This window comes from Manis javanica, chromosome 4 (genome assembly GCF_040802235.1).
Source record: "Manis javanica isolate MJ-LG chromosome 4, MJ_LKY, whole genome shotgun sequence".
Lineage (NCBI taxonomy): Eukaryota > Metazoa > Chordata > Mammalia > Pholidota > Manidae > Manis > Manis javanica.
In genome coordinates, this window is record NC_133159.1 from 171,882,420 (window position 1) to 171,889,413 (window position 6,994).

A 6,994-nucleotide genomic window follows, 5' to 3' on the forward strand; every position below is an offset into this window, starting at 1 on the left:
GTAATGTGACTAATTTTGCTATCTGTAACTTGACATTACTTGCAACTTGGCATTACTTATAGACTTACAAAATGCTTTTGTGAATGTCATACCCACCTCCCAAAAGGCTGCCTTATTTCTATTTCTTCCCCCACCAACACCAGCACTAAAAAAATTAAATTGCATGCAGGGATGGTAACACTTGAGCATACTCCCCCATGGCACTATGTTGCAAGCTATAAATGTCACGTCATATTTTGCAGCAGCATCTACCACTGGATTTGGAGGTGGGGGGGGGGTGTCATTTTCCCAACCACTTAGAGCCATCAGAGGAGTATAAATAGCTTGATAGTTTTCCTCCTCTTACTCTATTTCAGACCTACTGAAAATACCGTCTGAGAGTTTGGAGGGGCTATTGAATGATCTTAGGACTCCTTCAAGAAGGGTGTTTCTACTGGGATGCAGGATGCAGCTGAGCGTTGGCTGGGCCAGGCAGCGGTGTTTCATGGATCTGTATGTACAGCACACCCTGGAGGAGATAACTGGGGCAGATTCCTCCCTGAAGATAATTGGTATCAGACTCAGAGAGGAGTTCAGAGCAGGAGTGAGGGATGAGGGTCCCAGGTGGACATTCTGATTTGAGGAAGTTCTTTCTCACCTCTGCATACTTACTCCTCTCTCTTCCACATACACCACAGCTTCAGGGGATGTTGGAAGAATATTAATGAATTCAGGATCCATAAAGGGCTTAAGGATGCTTGGATGTGCATACAAAGGGCACTTACTTACCTCATTGGCTTATTGAGTGGACATGATAATTAATGAGCAGGGATGCTTTGAAAATGGAAAACACTACGTATAGTAATTGGCAAGCTCCTTCATGTCTCAGCTTCCTCATCTGCAGAATGGGGATAATAACATATATCCCACTGGGGTACTGAGAAGATTAAGTTCATGTTAACTGTGACCTGCTTTGTGCTTTCATATTCAGGAACAAGTTTTACAGCGTAGCATAATTGCCCAGCAAGATGAATCAATCAGTGGTTCAGACTTTTCATCTCTTCCTCCCCTCGCCATGTAAGTTGAAGATGATATTTTTATTTAAAAACTGACAAAGGAGAAAGAGCAATGCCTTCTTGAAACTTTTTTTCTTTTAAAAATAGTTGCTCAATTGCATCAGAATGCATGTGTTACTTTCAGCCTCTGGGGAGACAAATATCAGAGGATAAGGCCACAGTCAAAGGGTACATCCCACTGAACCTCCAAGGAGAGTGTGTTATTTAGGATTAAGTTGCTCCACAAGGGACAAATGACTCTAAATAGCAAAACCTTCAACAACAAAGTTTAATTTAAATTTTCTCATATGAAGAGCCTGGAGGTTGACAGCCTATGTCCGATATAGCGGTCACTTGCTCCACAAATTCCTCCAACATCTACACAAGACGCCTTCCAGTGACTGTTCTGTCATCCCTTAGGGATTTTGGAGTCTCTGAGATCCTTTCAGGAGATCTATGAGATCAAGTATATATTTTATTTATTTATTTATTTGTTTGTTTATATTTTTAAATTTTTTATTTTTATTTTTTTATTTTGGTATCAAGATCAAGTACATTTTTATGTAAACTAAGATGTCACTTGCCTTTTCACTTATTCTCTCTCAAGTGTGATGTACAGTGGAATGTTCTAGAGGTTACATGATATGTCACAGTGTTGTTGCTCTGAAGCTAATGGAATATGTGCTCATGTACACTTGAGTTTTAAATTTTCTGTTTTAATTTCTAGTACTATGAATATCAGTAAATATAACCTACATAGGCAAAATTTCAGTTAATCTTTAAGAATGTTTACACATGCAAAGGGAGGTCTGAGACCAAAAATTTGGAGGACCATTGCCATATAGAATAGCCCTTGTCTTCATGGACCAAAAGTGTTGCTTTAGTTCTGGCCATCAAGTCTGCATTCAGCCAGCAGGAAGGAAAAAAGCAAGAGGATAAGCACACATTCCCTTCCTTTAAGAATGTTCTCAGAAACTGCTGGTGAGAACGTAAGCTAGTTCAACCATTGTGGAAAGCAATATGAAGGTTCCTCCAAAAACTAAAAGTAGAAGTATCATTTGATCTGGGAATCCCACTCCTTGGAATTTACCCAAAGAATACAAGTTCTCAGATTCAAAAAGACAGATGCACCCCTATGTTTATCACAGCACTATTTACAATAGCCAAGATATGGAAGCAACCTAGGTGTCCATCAGTAGATGAATGGATAAAGAAGACGTGGTACATATACACAATGTAATACTATTCAGCCATAAGAAATAAATCCTACCATTTGCAACAACATGGATGGCGCTGGAGGGCATTATGCTCAGTGAAATAAACCAGGCGGAGAAAGACAAGTGCCAAATGATTTCGCTCATTTGTGGAGTTTAACAATGAAACAAAACTGAAGGAACAAAACAGAAGCAGACTCACAGAACCCAAGAAGGGACTAGTGGTTACCAAAGGGGAGGGATAGGGGAGGGTGGGTGGAGAGGGAGGGAGAAGGGGATTGAGGGGTATTATGTTTAGTGCACATGGTGTGGGGGTCACGGGGAGAACAGTGTAGCACAGAGAAGACAAATAGTGGATATGTGCCATCTTACTACACTGATGGACAGTGACTGGATTGGGGTATGGCTGGGGGCTTGATAATATGGGTAAATGCAGTAACCACATTGTTTTTTCATGTGAAACCTTCATAAGAGTATATATCCATAATACCTTAATAAAAAGTTTAAAAAAAAAAAGAATATTCCCAGCATTAGCACTAACCACTTCCTATACCTCATTGAATAGCGTTTAGTCAACTGCAAGGGAAGACGGTCACTGTAGTCTTTAGGCCGCAGGCCCAGCTCTAGAGGCGGTGGGGGAGAGGATCGTATCCCTGAGAAAACAGGCAAGAAGGGCTATTGTCAGCCTCTGTTATGGGTGAAAAGTGCAAGAAACAATATTCTTGCTCTTGAGATATGGACCCACATCTGCAGAGCAGAAACAGCTTTCCTTCCACACCGGGCAGATAGCTCTGAAGATTCTCGAATATCACAAAGCCCCAACCTGCACACATTTGGCTGCACATGTTGCTTTAATTTTCACTCACCCCCAAAACCTGGCTTGACCTGTGAGGTGGTCTGGAAATTGAGCTCAAGAGACTTTTGTGACTTAGTGCAGATCTCTGAGTCTCTCCGGGTAAGTTAGGGCTGAAAAGGAGTGGCTGTTTTCTGAAAGGGGGTCAAAATGGAGCTTCCTGAGAGATACCTGGACATAAAAATCTTTTTGTGTGCTAAGAAGAAAAAAAGGAGTGAGTCAACTAGTGCCTGAGCTGGTTAACAAGTAAGAACAGCATTAATAAGGCCAGAATTAAGGGGTTGCCTTGGCCCAGATGGACCAAATAGTTTTACTTCGACTAACTCTAACTTTGATCACCCATCTTGCAAAGAGTTGCCATTTATCACAAGACAAACCATATAGAGATGCACGGACAGTTGAACTCAAACCATCCCCATATTAGAAAATCACCTGGTCTTTGCTCTGTTGATGGGAATCTTGAATGATCTTTATCTTGACTACGCCAGCTAAGTGGGAAGTCTGGTCCAGAAGCCACACAAAGCTAAGGGATGCTTGGCTTGCATCAGCGGTCACAAAATTTTGTACATAGAGTTCTCTTTCTCTTAACTGATCCCATTCAGAACCCTTAGTCCTGTGGCCTGGAAAGAGAACCAGGTCTGCCTATTTGTTTTGTTTCCTCTTGTTAATATTATTTCTTGAGGTTCTCGTGAAAAGTGGCTAAAAATGGATTTTGTTCTTTGCATTATTTAGCATACTTCCTGGCACATTATAGGCACTCGAAGAGTATTTGTGGACATGAATTGACATTTCTGATTTTCCATTCCCACCATTTTCCTCTACTTCATTTTTACCAAAGGTGCATTACCTTCCCTGAACCTCTGGACTCTACAGGGGGACGATTCTTCTGGAAATGGTCCCTGGGTGCCTTGAGCAGGGCATACTTCGCCACAGATTCGGGTAATGTGGCTTTCATTTCATCCCCCACCCCTGACCTAGTATTGATAGGCGCACTGTGGTGACTTTGAGTCAGTTGTTTGCAAAACTGGAGCCTTGGCAACAATGAAATTTATGCATGGGTTGCATTGAGCTTGACATTACAGCAACAGTACTCTAAATGCTTTTAGAAATGCCAAGCTGAAAGTAGAGCTTGCAGAACAGGGTACAGGGTACAAGAAACAAAAAGGAAGACAAAAGCAAGTGGTTTCCTTTCGGCTTTTGGCAGGAGTGGTAATTATACAACCTCTCCCTCCCTCTCAACCACATCTAAACAACCATGGACACCTTGCTCATGTAAGAGCATCTCACACTACAAATCAGCCCCCAACTGGAGTCTCCTAACCTGTTTCAAAAGTTTTCTTTCAACCTAGACCATTCAATTCTGTCTTTATTCCTCGGCTTTTATCCAGGTAACTAGGGCAGTGCTGTCTGGTGAAAAGAGGAAAATCAATGACTAACCTGCCGACAAACCACACTTGGCTAACCTGGCTTGAAAGGGAAGAATGTGTTTCTCTCGGCACCCCCCTTGGCCGTCAGTGACACTGAACTTCTCTCCAAAAGGAAACGTGCTAAGACTTTGCAATGCAGAGGGAAAGCCCTGGGACTTATTTGATAAAAGAAAAATCCCAAGGGTCTTCGTTGCTTTAGGAAACATGTTCTCTGGTACAATGTGGAAAATGAGGCCACATTCGTGTTCTGGACAGCTGACACCTTCATAGTCTGATTGGCAAATGAATCCTAGAGTTGCTGGCTGGGCCTGACTCAAGTACCTCAATGTATGTGGTACCTTTCAAGCAAGCAATGCCTCTTAGAAAATACTGTAATATGGTATAGCGATGAAGGATGTGGGTTCTAAACTCAGACAGCCTGGATTCAGTTCCCAGCACCGCCATCCCTAACCAGGTAACCTCGGCTAAGTAATGTGTCTTCATGACGCTTCGGTTGCTTTCTCTGTGAAAGGGGACAATAACCTTACTTCTCAGGTTTGCTGTAATCTGTGAAGTACTTATCACAGAGCCTGGCCTGATAGGGGTTTGACCCACATGTTTGGAGATGCCAGTCTGTAGGTGGATTAGATGTGGTTCGGTATGGAAGGAAAGTATGTAGATTTGGTGGGCCATCCTCTTCCTAATTCCCTTTACTAAGTCTCTGATTAGGAGGTCACAAGTCTTCCCACCACTTTTTCTTTTTATATCCTCCATTGTAAGTTTAAATTTAAAAAAGGCAGCTGGTGCAAAGCTCTTGACTGTCAATTGAAGTACATGAGACCAAGTGCTCTCAGACCCTTCCATGCAGCTCTCTCCTAATTTCTCTTCCTCTCCCATCAGCTTATCCTGCAGTGAATGTCATCTCTTTCCACACCCCACTTCTTCCATGACCTCTATGAAGTCAGCCATTGTTCAAAGATGACAGAACTTCGTTCCATAAGAAGTTCCTAAATGCCCATTCCTCCAGAGAGTCTGCCTGGATTGATCCCTGCTTTATCTTACCTACAGTTGTAACCCCCTTTACCACCTCCCCGTTTCACAGTGTCTTGGTGGTTCACTCCTCAGAGTTGTGGCCTGTGTGTCTCAGATCATGAACTCCTGGAGGGCAGGACTGTGGCTCTGTAATTTTCTGGGTTAATCTTTGATGATGGTCATAAGACAGTATGGCCTAAAGGGATGTTTCATTTTTGATGATTGAAAATGAAAGGCTTCTTAGGATCAGCAGGGGATTCCAGGCCCATGCTTACTTCCACGGGGGCATTGGGAGGGCGCCCCTGTGCTAAACTACCATCATCTCTGCTCTTTCTACTTTACTCTCTTGTTCTTCTATATCACATACCTTGAAGCCCAGGCCCCCTGAATCCACCTGGCCCTCTCAGTGTTTACATGTACCCATTTTCTAAAGCAAGCTCCATCTTAATTACCATTAAACAGTAGGTTCACTGGCCAGGGCATATAAAGAAGCAGTGTACCCCAGCACCCTGGGCTCTGAAGTTCAGTCTTCCCTGTTATCCACATACCTGGGCCAGGAGGCTGACTGGCTAGGGAAGGGTGGTTTGCTGATGATGTTAAGGGTTATATCAGCCAAGTAGGGGTCATCACACCAAATGTGATTTGACGCCACCCCGGCCCTTTGCTCAGAGCAGGCGTGGTGTGATGGCTCCAGGGCTTGGTTATAATTCTTCACCACCCCCTTGGTCTTAGGGTGGGAGGGGCGTACTTCCTGCCCCTTGATTTTGGGCTTGGCTACTGCGTTGTGTGATTGGGCCAGGGCAGTGTTGTTAGAAATGTGCTTGCGTGGCTGGTCTGGCCCTTATGTGCCTCTGCTCACAACAGGAAAAGAGTGTCCTCTGGCTGGCTGCTGACCCTCTAGCACAGGCCCTGGAATGGACACACATGGAACACCTGAGCCCCAGCCGCAATGAGGAGCCAAGCCCAGCTGGACTGAAGCTTGAAGCAGAGCCCTCCTTGAATGATTTGCCATATAACAGCCAAATTTCAGGTGCCTCCAAAGTGGGTGAACAAAAATAAATGACTCTTGTTTTAAGCCGTTGAGTTTTGGGGTGGTTTGTTATGCAGCATTATTGTGGCAATCGCTGGCTGAGACAGATAGCAGATAGGTTTCCTGTAGCTCATCAGCTCAGTGGGTAGAGACTGAGGAGAGTGATTCACTGGGTAGAGAAGGGTTGTTAAGACCAATTTGGGCTCAGTGTGTAAAAATTCCGGGATCGACTAGTGATGTCTAATCAACAAGTTCCACATATTTACCTACTAACTTGGATCTAAAGCCTCTCTTAATGACCAGTCTTAGTGTCTCTGAAAGGCAAGGCAGACTACAGGAATGTGGCCTATTGAAAAGTACGATTGTACTTATGGATAAAAAATAAGGCATTTCTTCCTCTAGGTAGCTATCCTCCTGCTGGGGTA

The 6,994-nt window shown here is 43.6% G+C and overlaps 1 long non-coding RNA gene across 1 annotated transcript; it reads left to right on the forward strand.

The window, feature by feature from the left end:
- The first annotated feature begins 970 nt into the window (after window positions 1-970).
- Window positions 971-6,563, forward strand: LOC118968124 (uncharacterized). Its single transcript, XR_005055485.2, has 3 exons — window positions 971-1,056; window positions 3,940-4,040; window positions 6,404-6,563. It is a non-coding gene; the product is annotated as an uncharacterized lncRNA (long non-coding RNA).
- The last annotated feature ends 431 nt before the right edge of the window (window positions 6,564-6,994 follow it).